Raw genomic sequence first — 13,432 nt, forward strand, 5'->3', positions numbered from 1 at the left:
ATGCATTGGAAGGCCAATCATGGTTAAAATGTCTATACTACCCAAAGCAATGTGCACATTGAAGGCAATCCCTAGGAAAATAAATAGCACCAGAAACTTTCACACAGGTAGAACAAACGATCCTAAAATTCATATGGAATCACCAAAGACCCCGGAGCGCCAAAGTAATCCTGAGAAACAAAAGGAAAGCTGGAGGCATCATTGTTGAACATATTCCAAAGAACACTTTGAAAGGAAAAAAAAACAAAGAAAAAGAAGAAATATTTTCTTATGGTTTGTTGTGACCAACTCACTTATTCCTAGAATGCTAGCTTTTATTTTGTCTTTATGCTATAGTTCAGCACTAATATCATAAAAGCAAATGTTTGCCACTCATATAGAATAAATGAAGAAATAAATGAGCACAGAATGTGTTCTGATGAAGTTTCAATGGTTCCTTATGACATTTCCTAGTCAGAGGTGTTTCATTATTCAAACTCCTCATTTTTAGGTGATAGCAGAATTTCACAAAATGCAGGAAACACAAATGACAGACTGTGTTTCAAGGGAATTTAGATATTTGTATAGGTAGGGGTGTCTGGGTGTCTCGGTTGAGCGTCCGACTTCGGCTCAGGTCATAATCTCGTGGTTGTGAGTTCCAACGTCACGTCGGGCTCTGTGCTGACAGTTCAGAGCCTGGAGCCTGCTTCGGATTCTGTGTCTCCCCTTCTCTCTGCCCCTCCCTGACTCATTCTCTGTGTCAAAAATAAAATGAACATTAAAAAAAATATTATAGATATTTGTAAATGTATGTCATATGTCAGTTACCTGTTTGGATATCACACAGAATTACTGAAAGACCCATTTAGTCACACATGTTATTATGCAGCCGAAGACATAAAAACAGAGTGATGTGTTCCTGTGTGTTTAATGCAATACAAAGACAGCTTTCATGCTGCCAAGCAATCAGCTGAGATGTTAAATGGAGTTGAGAATGTAAAACCCAAATGCACTTCAATGCAGTTGGTGCTGGAAAGAGCCCAACTCGCTTCAAGGGCAAGAAGAGACTGAGATCAGGGGTCAATCAGGATCAACTTGTCTGTCCTCAGACAGTGACAAGAAACATTAGGCAAGCTCCCACGCTGGTGGTGTGCTACCACACCGCAATTCAGTTTTGATGTTGGGGAGGAAATGTTCTGTTACTGAGAACTCAGTGCTTGGCCGGACTGTGTTGGCCCAGATGGTCACTCCCTGCTCTCTACCAACCTCTTGGAATGTCTGAACTTCATTCTGAGATACAAATGGTTTGTCCATGCAATGCCCATACCTTGAAGATGTAAGGATAGAAACAAGAAACTCAAGAGCTAAAAGACCAGAGCCCATTTCCACAGACTTGGGTGTGCCAGGAGCCAGGCAAGAGCCCCCAAATTACTGGTCTATCACTGAAGGAAAGGCATGGAAACTAGTGACAGCCCTTTTGCACACAGGGCTTCTAAGTGTAATGAAAGGATGTTTCCCCTTAGATCTATCTGGCTCACTCATGTTGGTGATGACACCAACCTTGCCTAGGGAAAAGCACTAGTGACTTCACATGGAGCTTTATACCATTTTCATGTGAGATGAAGACATTTGGCCCTCGGTGCATCCCTTCAGATTCCCTTGCTCTTTCATGACTGAGGATTTCATTAGGGGACATTCACAGACACAATCTAGGAGCATTTTCTGAGGTTAATCATGGAGTCATGACTAGTTCTCAGTAATGTGGGAGGGGCTGGGCAACAGAAGTCGATGGAACTCTTCTGCAAGCTCTACCTTGGCACAAAGAGGCACATGGCACTTGAAACTGTTCATCAGAAGAGGTTTGCATGTGCACAGGGGCAGATGATGTTGGGAAGGACCCGATCTCCTTTCGGGAGCAAGGGTCTAAGGGCAAATTTAGGAGCTCTAGGGCTGTCACTCAGCGCCCAGTAATTCGCAGAGAGCCTGCACTCACACCGTGTGTCATCACATAGCAAATAACTTCTGATACCAAAGTGTAAAGGTTGACTTCCGGCCAGTAAGAATTCTGTGTTTCACAGGATTCTGTTGGCATGGGACCAGTGTCCTGCTCTCTGTCCACCCCTTTCAGGAAAGCCTGAGCTCCCTACCTCCTGATACACTCAAGGTTCAGTCATGTAAAGTCCTTTCACCAAGGAGGTTAGGGCACAAAAATACCCAAAGACTCAAATATCAGAGCTGAATCTGCACACTTGCCAGGAGCAAGATCTTACCTTGTGAGTCACAACTGTCTGTCCATAGATACGAAGGGCTTGAAAGCTTGTGAGAGCTTGACACATTCCTGATCTTATTGAAGTTGGGGTGCATGACCTTTGCCCACAGAACTCCCTGGTATAGTTACTGGATGTTCCACTTCTCTTCAGGCCACAGGTCTTTCATACTCCTTGGATCACCACACTTGCCTGGGGAATTGTGCCAATAACATTATCTACAGCTTCATTCTGGTCTCCTCTGAGATGAAGAACCTTAGGCCTCAGCGTATCCTTTTCGATGTATCCTTTCCCTTACACTTATCCCAATCTTGTGTTCACTGTGAGACATTCAGTGCCAGAGTCTGGCAGCCTTTTGCTCCAATTTCAATTGTGGAGTCATGCCAAGTCCCCATGTGTTTGGAATCACTTGAGGAACAGGTGTCCCTGGGGTGTCTGCCAGATCAACCTTGGGGACTTGGGTGTCTTAAGCACAAGAGGATTGCTGGGGGTAGCCGCAGGTGATATTCGTAGTCAGTTGGCCTCATTTCTGTGGCCAATGCTGATGAAGATGTGGCCTTTAGGGCCACAGTCAGAAGTTAAAAAAACAAAAAACCACACTGATAGGGCTGATTAACTGTGAGTGAGCGTACATGAAGGTTGTTTTCTGCCCCCACAACAACTAATTGCTAATCAAATAATTGATCAACTATTTGATATCAAGAGAATAATGTTGCCCTCCTAAAAACTTGGGGCATGGACGTCTTATGTTTTTGCAGTGACTATTACTGTGCTCTGTTCCGCTGCCATAGTCTGCCTGAACATCCTGATTTCTGAGCCACTAAGGGTTTCCACAGCAGGTGAATGTGAATGAAACTACTCAAAACTTAAAAAATGAGAACCCAGTCCCACAGACTCGGGCACCAGCCCAGGTGGAGACTCTGCCCTCCAAATCCTACTGCTTTTACCCCCTGGCAGGAACAGCTGCAAAGCTGGCAAATGTCCCAAGCCCTCCTACACTCTTTGAGGTCAATTGTAGGGTGTTTATGCTCCTTCGGCATTCCCATGTGTAGTTAAACTATGTTCCATTTGTCTATAGCCCACAGGTTTCCAAGGTTCCCTGGGGATGTGTGCCAGTCACTTCATTCCCAGCATTATTCCATTATCATCTGAGACAAAGAATTTGGACCAAAGTGCATCTCTTCCAATTCCCTTGATCTTTTTCTAAACAGGTGTTCCAATCAGGGGTGGGGGTCTGAGCCTGGAAGTATTTCTCTCCGATTTTACTTGTGAAGTCCTGATAAGTTCTCCTGAATCCAGGAGAATGTGGGAAATTCATTCTCCATGGGCTCACCTGTGAGACCTATCTTGGCAAAAGAAAGCAAAAAGCCTTGGAAAGTGGCAAGTGTTATTGGGAGGGAGCCATCCTCCCTTCTGTACAAGGGGAGATGGAGATCAGAGGTCAGAGTCAGGAACCATGTGGCTGTTAGTGCCCAGCATTTACAACCAGCTAATACATGGTGATTCCTAAGGACACATATTGCCCTCCTTCATGGAGACGTCTGCACTTGGCAGGCTTCTGACTTTGTTGGCCTGATTTTGTTGGTTACTCGGACCCCACTGACCGTGTGATGATCCTACATTCTGAGATCAAATTTGGAGCACGAGCATTTTTTTTCCCCAGATGGTCAAGGCAGAGAGTCCGTTCAAGGACTCTGGGACCAGAACCCAATTCCACAAGCATGGTTGCCAGCCAGCACAGACAAGACAACATTCAGATAGATCACGAGTGCCTCTACCCACTGAATAGAAGAGTAAGGCAAGAGCTACAAGCCTTCTTGTGCCATCCAGATCAGGATGCCACGTTCCTGTGGCTCGTTTTTCCTTGCATCCCAACCCCTGTGGATGAGACACCAAGTTGCCTAGGAAGTGGTGCTCGTGTCAAATTTCTCAGCTTCATTCCGTTTTCACCTGAGGTGAACAACTTTGGTCCTCAGTGTGCTTCTTCGCATTTATTTTATTATTGTTGTTGTTATTAATAATGTGAAGAATGACTGGTTATATAATATGGGCTTGGGGAAGGTAAAGTCAAATGGCAAGTGGCAAGCACTTCCATTTGCTAAAGACTCACAGATTCCTGGAGGCCTAGCTATTCTCAAGCTAAGGTTGTTTTTCCCTCTAGCAAAATATTGTCTTAGACAATAAGGAGTTCCTGGAGAAGCATTTTACTCTGCCAGCTTCAAGTATTTGTCCATGGGCCGCAGATGAGAAGGAAATTAAATTTTAATTTTTTAAATGTTTATTTTTTGAGAATAGGGGGAGAGAGTGAGACAGAGAGAGCGAGAGCGAGAGAGAGGGAAAGAGAGAAAGAATTACCAGGCCAGTAGGCATTATAGGCCTTCCACCCATTCTGTGGTTGTACATTATGGCACACTTATCAAATTAATACAGCCCATTAGGACACTGAAGATGTAACGTGCAGAACTGCTAAAGTGGCAATAGAATTGATGCTTGTCAAGGTCCAAGAACATGGAAAGGCTAAACCAGTGGCAAATGATTTTCCTTATGAGATATTATGAAGATGAATAAGTCCAAACTTACTGATCTGGTGATCCTACAATGATTTCACATGTTCTGGCACGTAAGTTGCAGAGAAATATACACACCGCATTAATCCACTCCCAATCTTGTACATACCACCATATAAACAGTGATAACCTATAAGACTTGGACAAAGACCACAAAGACATTTGAGCTGACTGATCCACTGGATATCGGGGCAGGCAGTTAAAACAATCAAAGCACTAATGAAATGCAAGAACAATACACATGTTTAAAACTATTTCTACAATTATGTGAAGAGTGTATTCCTACTCTACCACACAGCTGGTGGTTTTACGTGGGGAGGTTCATATTGATTTGGGAATAGGCCTGTGGAGTGCTCGTGTGGGAAAGCCCTGGAAGGGCCCCACTCTTCTTAGAGTCCTGGTTGTGGAGGCCCCTCTACTCGTTCTCACCTCAGGCCAATACTGGACACTAATGGTGGCTTGATGTACCTGCCCCTTGTCTAGGAGGATGGAGTTGTTGAACTCATCAGCCAGCTCCTCGATGATCTCCTGGTTTGAGTTCTGCAAAGACAGTGCCTGGTAGCTTGGCCAGGAGGAATAAGGGACATGTCTGGACATTGCCACCGGGGGATATTCTCAAGGGAAAATCTCTTTCAAAATTGGGGCATAGTAAGGCATTGGCAAAGAACTCTAGTCAGGGAGGAAACAAGATAAAACCTATAGAGCTCAGGATTCACATATGGGTAGAGGAACTCACCTCATGCACCAGCCATGACCTGAGGCATGAACAGGAAAGACCCACCAGGCTTCCAACATCTAACAACCAGCTTCTTCCCAGGAGGGACCCAACCCTGATTCCCTGCCTTCTCCCTCCCCAACACACACAAGTTATGAGGGGCAAGAGGTGTGGGGCTGCTCAGGTGGAACCACAGTTTTGTCCTGGCCTGAATTGGCCTGCCATGAGTTCTGTGTTACCTTTTGGTGCCTTCTCCAAAATGACCAGATGCATGGGGCTGATGTCTGAGCCAGTGTCTACAGCAACAAAGAAAATTCTCACTCTGAGCTTTCCTGAGCCCAGATCTTTTGAAACCAGGGAGACAACATTGGAACATCTTACTATCTTCAATGTCTTCACCCAAGTGAGCTGAATAGGGGGCTGTGTCTAGAATGTGGGTACTTGTTTATTACAGTTCTAAGTTCTGTTGAGGTCTATGACCAAAGATGTGAGATCACTTTTTGAAGATTCTGTTACCAGGGCCCCTTCTTTGAATCATACTTACCCAAAGCCCCCTATGGGATGTTTATTGCTCCTTCTATTCCCCCATGCCAACTCCTTAGCCAAAAAAATTTGTTAAAATATCTCTTTTTACATCTCCCTGAAAATGTAATGAAGACTCTAGCTTTGAGAAGACAGAGTTAAATTTGGACCTCCTTTGTCTTTTTCCTGGGAAAATCATTGTGTCTCTCAGGCCCTCCCCAGTATCCAAACCTGAAAGCAGAGGATGAGGACGCGGCTAGAACCTACCTTCTAAGGACCTCATCAGGGGTATCTGAGACACTATCTATTCCACCTGTGGGATGGTGCCATATGTATCAAAGGCAAAATTTAGTGATTGAAGAATTACAAGAAGGGGTTGGAACACCACTCAAAACAGACCTGGGTTGCAGTAGTATGATATTGGAATAGTCACTTCCACCTTGGCCTCATGTTTAGATCAGACCCATGAAGGGGTTGAAATTAATGGAAATTCATATATCATCATCCAGGGGCATAAAGCTGTTCAATTGTCTCCCGTTATACTTAGAATGAGACCCATGTATGTCATCTCAGCTTATGAGGTGGGCCACCTCCACAATGGCTCTCAGTGATCCTCACCCCTGGCATACACATCCCTGTGTAACCACGAAGTATTGAGAAACTGGCTTCTGACTGAGAGAATAAGGCCAAAATGATGGGATGTCTAAATTTTACAAAATGTCTCTTACTTCCCTCTTGCCCCATCACTTGTGTCACCCCCACCCAGCTCCCTCCCTCCTTCTTTGTCTCTGTCATTTCCCTGGAGCATGGGAACAAGTGCTTGATTCCCCATTTCCAGAGGTAGAGGAGAGACGGAGCAAATGAGAACCGAGAACAGAGAGAGAAGGGAAGGATAAAAAGAGCGAGAGAGGAGAGAGAGACATAGAGATAGAAAAAACACAGGACAAAGCAAGTAAGAAGAAAGTGACAGAATTTGTGTCATGAAATTTTGAAGATGACCTCCCATCATCTGTTGGTTAGAAGCCAGTCACTAATAGTAGTTTCACAAGGAGTGAAATTTCCTGCCTGGACATGGATCACTGTCTGTGGACCCTGGGGATGTCCAGGAGAGTGTGTTCAACAGGCTCACCCCAGAACTGAGAACAGTGGCTACATTTTGGAAATGGCTGTAAGTGATGAATGTCCAGCCTCATTCATCATTGGAAAAATGAAAATAGGACAATTGGCATCCACCAAAACAGCAAAAATATTTCACCAAACTCTTGAAACTAGACCCCTTGCTGTGTATTAGAGATAAGGGTCCTCATTCTTCAGTAGTGAGAGGGGACTCAACTCCTTCACTGAAGGGTGATTGTTGCCATGATTTCAGCTGCCATCACCTTTGATTCCGGTGGGGAGGGGGTCTGCTTGTAGAAACCAAAGACAGTGATTAGAGATTTGCACAAAGAATTCATGTATGCATGAGTCATCTCTGCTTTGACTCTAAGAGCCCAGAATGGGACACCTCCTTCTCAGACAGGATCCGTTTCCTCTGGCAGCAAGACCATGATACAGCCATTTAAAATGATGGTATCAGAAAGAAGGTCTCACACTATTGTCAAAGCTCTTTAATAGACCAGTGATTCATCACTCATATACAATGCCCAGTGCTCACTGAAAGTGCCCTCATTAATATGCATCACCCATCTAACCCATCTCTCACCCACCTCCCTCCATCAACCCTCAGGTTTTTCTCTATCAGGAGTCTCCCTTTCCTCCCTTTCCCTCCTTCCCACATGTTAAATTCCACATATGAGTGAAATTGTAGTGTATTTGTCTTTTCCAGATGGACTCGTTTTGCTTAACGTAATACATTCTAGTTGCATCCATGTAGTTGCAAACGGCAAGACTCCATGCTTTTTGATGGCTGAGTAGTAGGAAACAGTGAAGGAAACAACAAAACTAAGAGCCGCCTACGGAATGGGAGAAGAGAGTTGCAAGTGACATATTTGGTAAAGGGTTAGGATCCAAAATCTAGAGGCAACTTACCAAACTCAACACCCAATAAACAACTCAGTTATGAATGGGAATTTTCCAAAGAAGACTTCCAGATAGCTAACAGACTCATGGGAAGATGCTCAACATCAACCATCATGAGGGAATGCAAAGCAAAACCATGATGAGATACCATCTCACACCTGTTAGAATGACTTAACAACACAAGAAACGACAGATGTTGGTGAGGATATGGAGAAAGGGGAAACTCTTGCACTGCTGGTCAGAATGCAAACTGTTGCAGCCACTCTGTTATGATTTTTTCTTTTAAGGAAAATGTTAAGAGAGCACTCCTCCTTCTATGGTTACTTGTTGTTCTCCTTTCTCTGTGCTATTTAGGGCACTGTCAGCAGATGAAGTTTTTTCCCTATGATGAGTAGAGTAAAAAAAAAATGAAAACCAATGTAAATAGATATTTAAAGATATGGGGTAGGGTTTACCCATTCAAAATGGAAACCAAAACCATAAACAAAAAACAGTTTACCCAACAAAATAACCAAATTCACATTGTGATTCCACTCTGTGGGGGAAAAAGTGCTCATGTGTAGAAAAATAGTATAGGCTGTGATTGTCTTTGAAGGGCAGGATTTTTATTTTCTTTATTATCCTTATTTTGTCTCTCCAATAACACAGAAACCTACTGGCAAATGTAGCCTGGTTTGGTTAAACTGCTTCACAAAGAAGAGAAAGTCAATAAAAAAGATGACACAATGAAGATTTCCAAAGAGAATGATTTGATTGTCACAGGATTAGAGAAGGCCTTGGAAAATTTAAAGAGGCCTAGAAGATTTCTGCCAAAATTTTATAATTTGATGAGACATATTGCCAGACAGATACCTGGTCCACTCCAGTTTAACTTTGTGTTCTACAAATCAATACACAGGTGAGATTATAGCACACCTTTGTTCAATATAAAAAAAATACTTTTCCCAAAGCTCTAATTAGTTACTTTTACAAGACCTATGTGCCACGTTTTCCTTTTTGAAGAAATTTCCTTTGAAGTGCAGGTCTCTATTTTAAATGACCCTTTGCTGTTGCCCACCATCCTAACTGCATGGACCCCGCTTTCACTTCTGTCTTCCTCATTGGAGGTGATCTCCACATGGGCACATATCACATTTGGTCATGGTCACTAATATAGATTGCTAGGCCCAGAGCAAGGAAGGGTGGTGGTTAAAGGAATGCATACAAAATGAACCTGTATTGGAAGTGGGTCAAGAGCGTCACAAGTACTGGCCCAGGATGTCATGCACGGAGGATTTCCCTCTGACCTTCCATTGCTAAGCCTCCTTTATCTATCTGTAAAATATTGTCATCCTGATTCTTCTTCAATGCCTGCACAATGACTGCTAAATATTTCTGTATGCAAGGTAGCAGGAGGAGACCACACGAAGAGGAGGAGTCTCTGTACTATGTGCCTTAGAGGACACTCACTGTAACTTCCTCCAAGGTAGTTCTGAACCCATCACAGGCATGGCAAGAGTGCCATAACTCAGTTCTCATGTACTTCACTTGGTAAATGATTGGATAGGTCCTCATTTAATTTTCTTTCTTTTTCTCAGTGTATTTTCCTTTTGGTTTCTTTAATTCCAGTTAGTTAATATGCAGAGTTACATTAGTGGCAGGCTTCCAATTCCATATTTCACCCTGCACTCATTATGACAAGTACATCTCTTAATCCCCATCTCCTATTTCACCAACCCCTCCCCCCATCCACTTGCCCTCTGGTACTATCAGATTGATCTGTATGATTAAGAGTCTGTGTTTTGTTTGTCCGTACACTATCTCATTTTTCCCTTTGTTTGTTTCTTTCTTCAATTTCACATATGAGTGAAATTATTATATGGTATTTTTTTCTGACTGACTTATTTCAGTTAGCATATCATACTCTCTAGCTCCAACTGTGCCCTTGCAAATGGAAAGAAATCATTCCTTCTTATGGATGAATAGTATTCCATTTTGTGTGTGTGTGTGTAATATATCACATCTTCTTTATCCATTCATCGATTGATGGATATTTGGGCTGCTTCCACATCTTGGTTATTGCAAATAATGCTGCTATAATCATAATGCTGCATGTATCCTTTTGAATTAGTGTTCTTTTACTCCTTGTGTAAAGACCCAGTAGTGCTACTGCTGGATCATAACATAGTTGTATTTTTAACTTTTAGAGGAACTTCCACATTGTTTTCCACAGTGGCCGTACCACTTTGCATTCCCAAGAACAATTCCTTTCTCTCCACATCCTTGCCAACACCTATTGCTTCTTGTGTTACTAGTTTTTGACATTCTGACAGGTGTGAGGTAGTATCTCACTGTGGTTTTGATTTGCATTTCCCCAATGATAAGTGATCATAAACATTTTTCAAGTGTCTGTTGGCCATCTTCATGTCTTCTTTGGAGAAATGTCTGTTTATATCTTCTGCCCAGTTTTTAATTGGATTATTTGGTTTTGGGGCCTTGTGTTAGATCAGTTCTTTACACACTTCAGATATTAGCCACTTATTAGATATGTCATTTGCAAATATCCTCTCCCATTCCATCAGGGAAATACAAACAAACCCACAATGGCATACCACCTCACACCTCTCAGAATCATTAAAATTAACAACTCGGGCAACAAGAGATGTTGGAGAGGATGCAAAGAGACATCCTCAAGAGATGAGCCTCACACAAGATCTCTTTTAGATGTGCTCTTTGATCATGGCTTCCATTGCAAAAATAGCCACAGAGTGGTTGGGAGTGGGTTGGTGTTCAGCTCCAAAGAAGCAGGTTGTGCAAGCATGGTGTGGAACAAAGGGCCAGGCCTCTGACTCTGTTACACACATGCTTCCTCCAGTGCCTTCTCTCCCATCTTGGGCACCTGGCCAGATCAGTACTTACAGGAGGGTGGCGGACCCTGCACTGTCCTTGGTTAAACCTAAAGGTGGCATACATGCAGGCCAACTTGACTGGCTTAGACCTGAAGTTCCATGACCCACTTTTCATGGTCCATTAGGAACATTTAGTGCCTATTGAGGCCAAACAAGGGGGTAAGGGGGACTTCAGTCTGAGAAAAATATCTAGGATAGGGTTCATGTGCGGGTACTCCCTTAAAGGGAGTGGGATCCTTCCTGATCTTGGAAAGACACATGGAAATTCTGTTATAATGTTGATCTTTTCTCTTTATCTTCTCCACTGCCAATTCTAGTGCCCCAGCCTGCTGCAAAGTCAGAAAAAGGGCCAACTCCATATTTAGAGCTTGTTCCAGATTTATTTTTACTACCACATTAACTGATGGAGCCACCATCAACACCATTAACAGCTCTGGTGCTGGAGTAAGAGCAAACATCAGCTCTAGGACATGGGCCAAGTCCTGAGCTGGAATCAGCTGGACCTTCAGCTATATTCAGAATTTCATCTCCACCTCTGAAAATAGATACAGAGCCACCTCCAGCTTCAGAGGCCTTCTGCTCCTGGCATGTGGCCAGTAAGAACAGTCCAACTGAGGAGAAGCCTGACCTCATGGCCTTCCCTCCCGAACTGCTGGCAGAGCAAGCAACAATAATAGATGGGGTGAGCAGCCGGGTTCTTGTTATGGAAGGAGGACTTCCCTCTGCCATCAGCTGCCCCAGACCTGCCTTTTCTTGATCTGGACTCTTATGATCTGGGTCCAAGTCCCAGCTCCACCACTTTCCATTTCTGTGATTTGCATAACTTACTTAACCTCTGACCCTTTACTGTCCACTTGGTCAGTAGAGATGGACACTAATAGCACCTTGCTGCAAAGATTGGCTGTGGTAGAACAGATAGAAATCTGGGTAAGGCCTAGCCCAATTGGTGATGGAGGAACACTCATTGTGTGCAGCCAGGTTCATGGGTTTCCACCCATACACCCAGGAGGCTCAGCAGCCTCAGCACTTACGAGGCACATGATGTATACTAAATTACAAGGAAGATGAAGAAGGCCATGGTTGTAGCTGTCACAGAAAAATGTGCATCTCAACAGAAAGAGCAGAGGGCAATCAGGATGGGTGGAAGATGTCCCCTTGGTAAGAACAAACTTGAGCCACTTTCTGGAATCTCAGAGTTAGTGAAGAGGGGCTGGATTCAAATGAACTCTTCCTTCCCCACCAGTATTGGGTCATGAGTCATTCCATGCCGTATGCCTCAGTGAGCTTAGAACAAAACCTGGGAACTCCCAATAGGCCCAGGCATATCCTCAGCTTCCCGAGCTCCAGGTCTGACCAGTGACTACTCCCTGGGACTGTAGACACACTGATCTAGGCTGTGGTGGTGCCAGATGACACTCTCCTTGCTCCCCAGGAGCTGTTCAAGAAGGTGGTGCCCAGTCATTGCCTGGGTTCCATCTGGCCCAAGAAGAATAAGCCTGGCAATGAGTATCTGGCACACATGGTCCATGTCACCATCACCCATTTCAAAAGTGTGACCACCTGTGTCATCACCACCTGCCTCAGGGACCAAAACATGACTGCCCAGGAGGTCAGGGCGAGAATAGTGGAACACTGGATCCAGGTGGCCCAGGTATGTTGGGGGAGGTGCAGTGGAGTCCTGCTCTGGATTCTTGGGGAATGCCTCTTCACCTTTTCATTTCTATGGTCTGAGCCCCTCCACGGTCCCTAGACCTTCCTGCCAGAAGCACACTGACTTTGACTCACATGTGCCAGTGGTGGACTTCCTACCTGGCTTCTTCCTTTAATGAAACAAAATCCTCCTCCCTATGAGTGTTGCTCTTCTGGCCCTAACTGTGCACTTCCAGGACTCCCTGAGCATCTGTCTCATCCAGGAGGGGAGACTGAAGTGGAGGGGAATAAATCTAGAGCAAATAGGGCTCCAGCTCCCCACCTAAAAGATCATCCTCCTTCCTCCCCAGGAGTGCCAAATTATGAGGAACTACTCCCCACTGCATGCCATCCTCTGTGCTCTGCAGAGCACCTCAATTTGTGGTCTGAAGAACACTTGGGGGAAAGTTTACAGGTCGATAAGCCTGTCTCTACAGGAGGACCAGGATCGTTTAGGGATCTCTTATATTTCTTCCATGTTCCTTCAATCAACTGGGAACTCCTTGGAGGCAGCAAACACTGGAGACAAAAACTGAGATGATATATGGGGGTCTTTAGACTCTCTGGGCCCTCAGTCCACCAGTGCTGCTTCAGGCATCAGTTTTCTTACAGGCCAGATCCTGGGTTGATTTAAGTTGGAGATTTTCCAATGTTTATAACAGCAGAAGTATATGCCCAGATAAAACCAAAAACTAGGCAACACAGGGAAGCTCAATAGAAATGGGAATAGAGGCCCAGGTGACCACCATGAGAGCTCCCCTCCCCAGCCACACAGACACCTTTGTG

Source organism: Prionailurus bengalensis, chromosome D1 (assembly GCF_016509475.1).
Source record: "Prionailurus bengalensis isolate Pbe53 chromosome D1, Fcat_Pben_1.1_paternal_pri, whole genome shotgun sequence".
Taxonomy (NCBI): domain Eukaryota; kingdom Metazoa; phylum Chordata; class Mammalia; order Carnivora; family Felidae; genus Prionailurus; species Prionailurus bengalensis.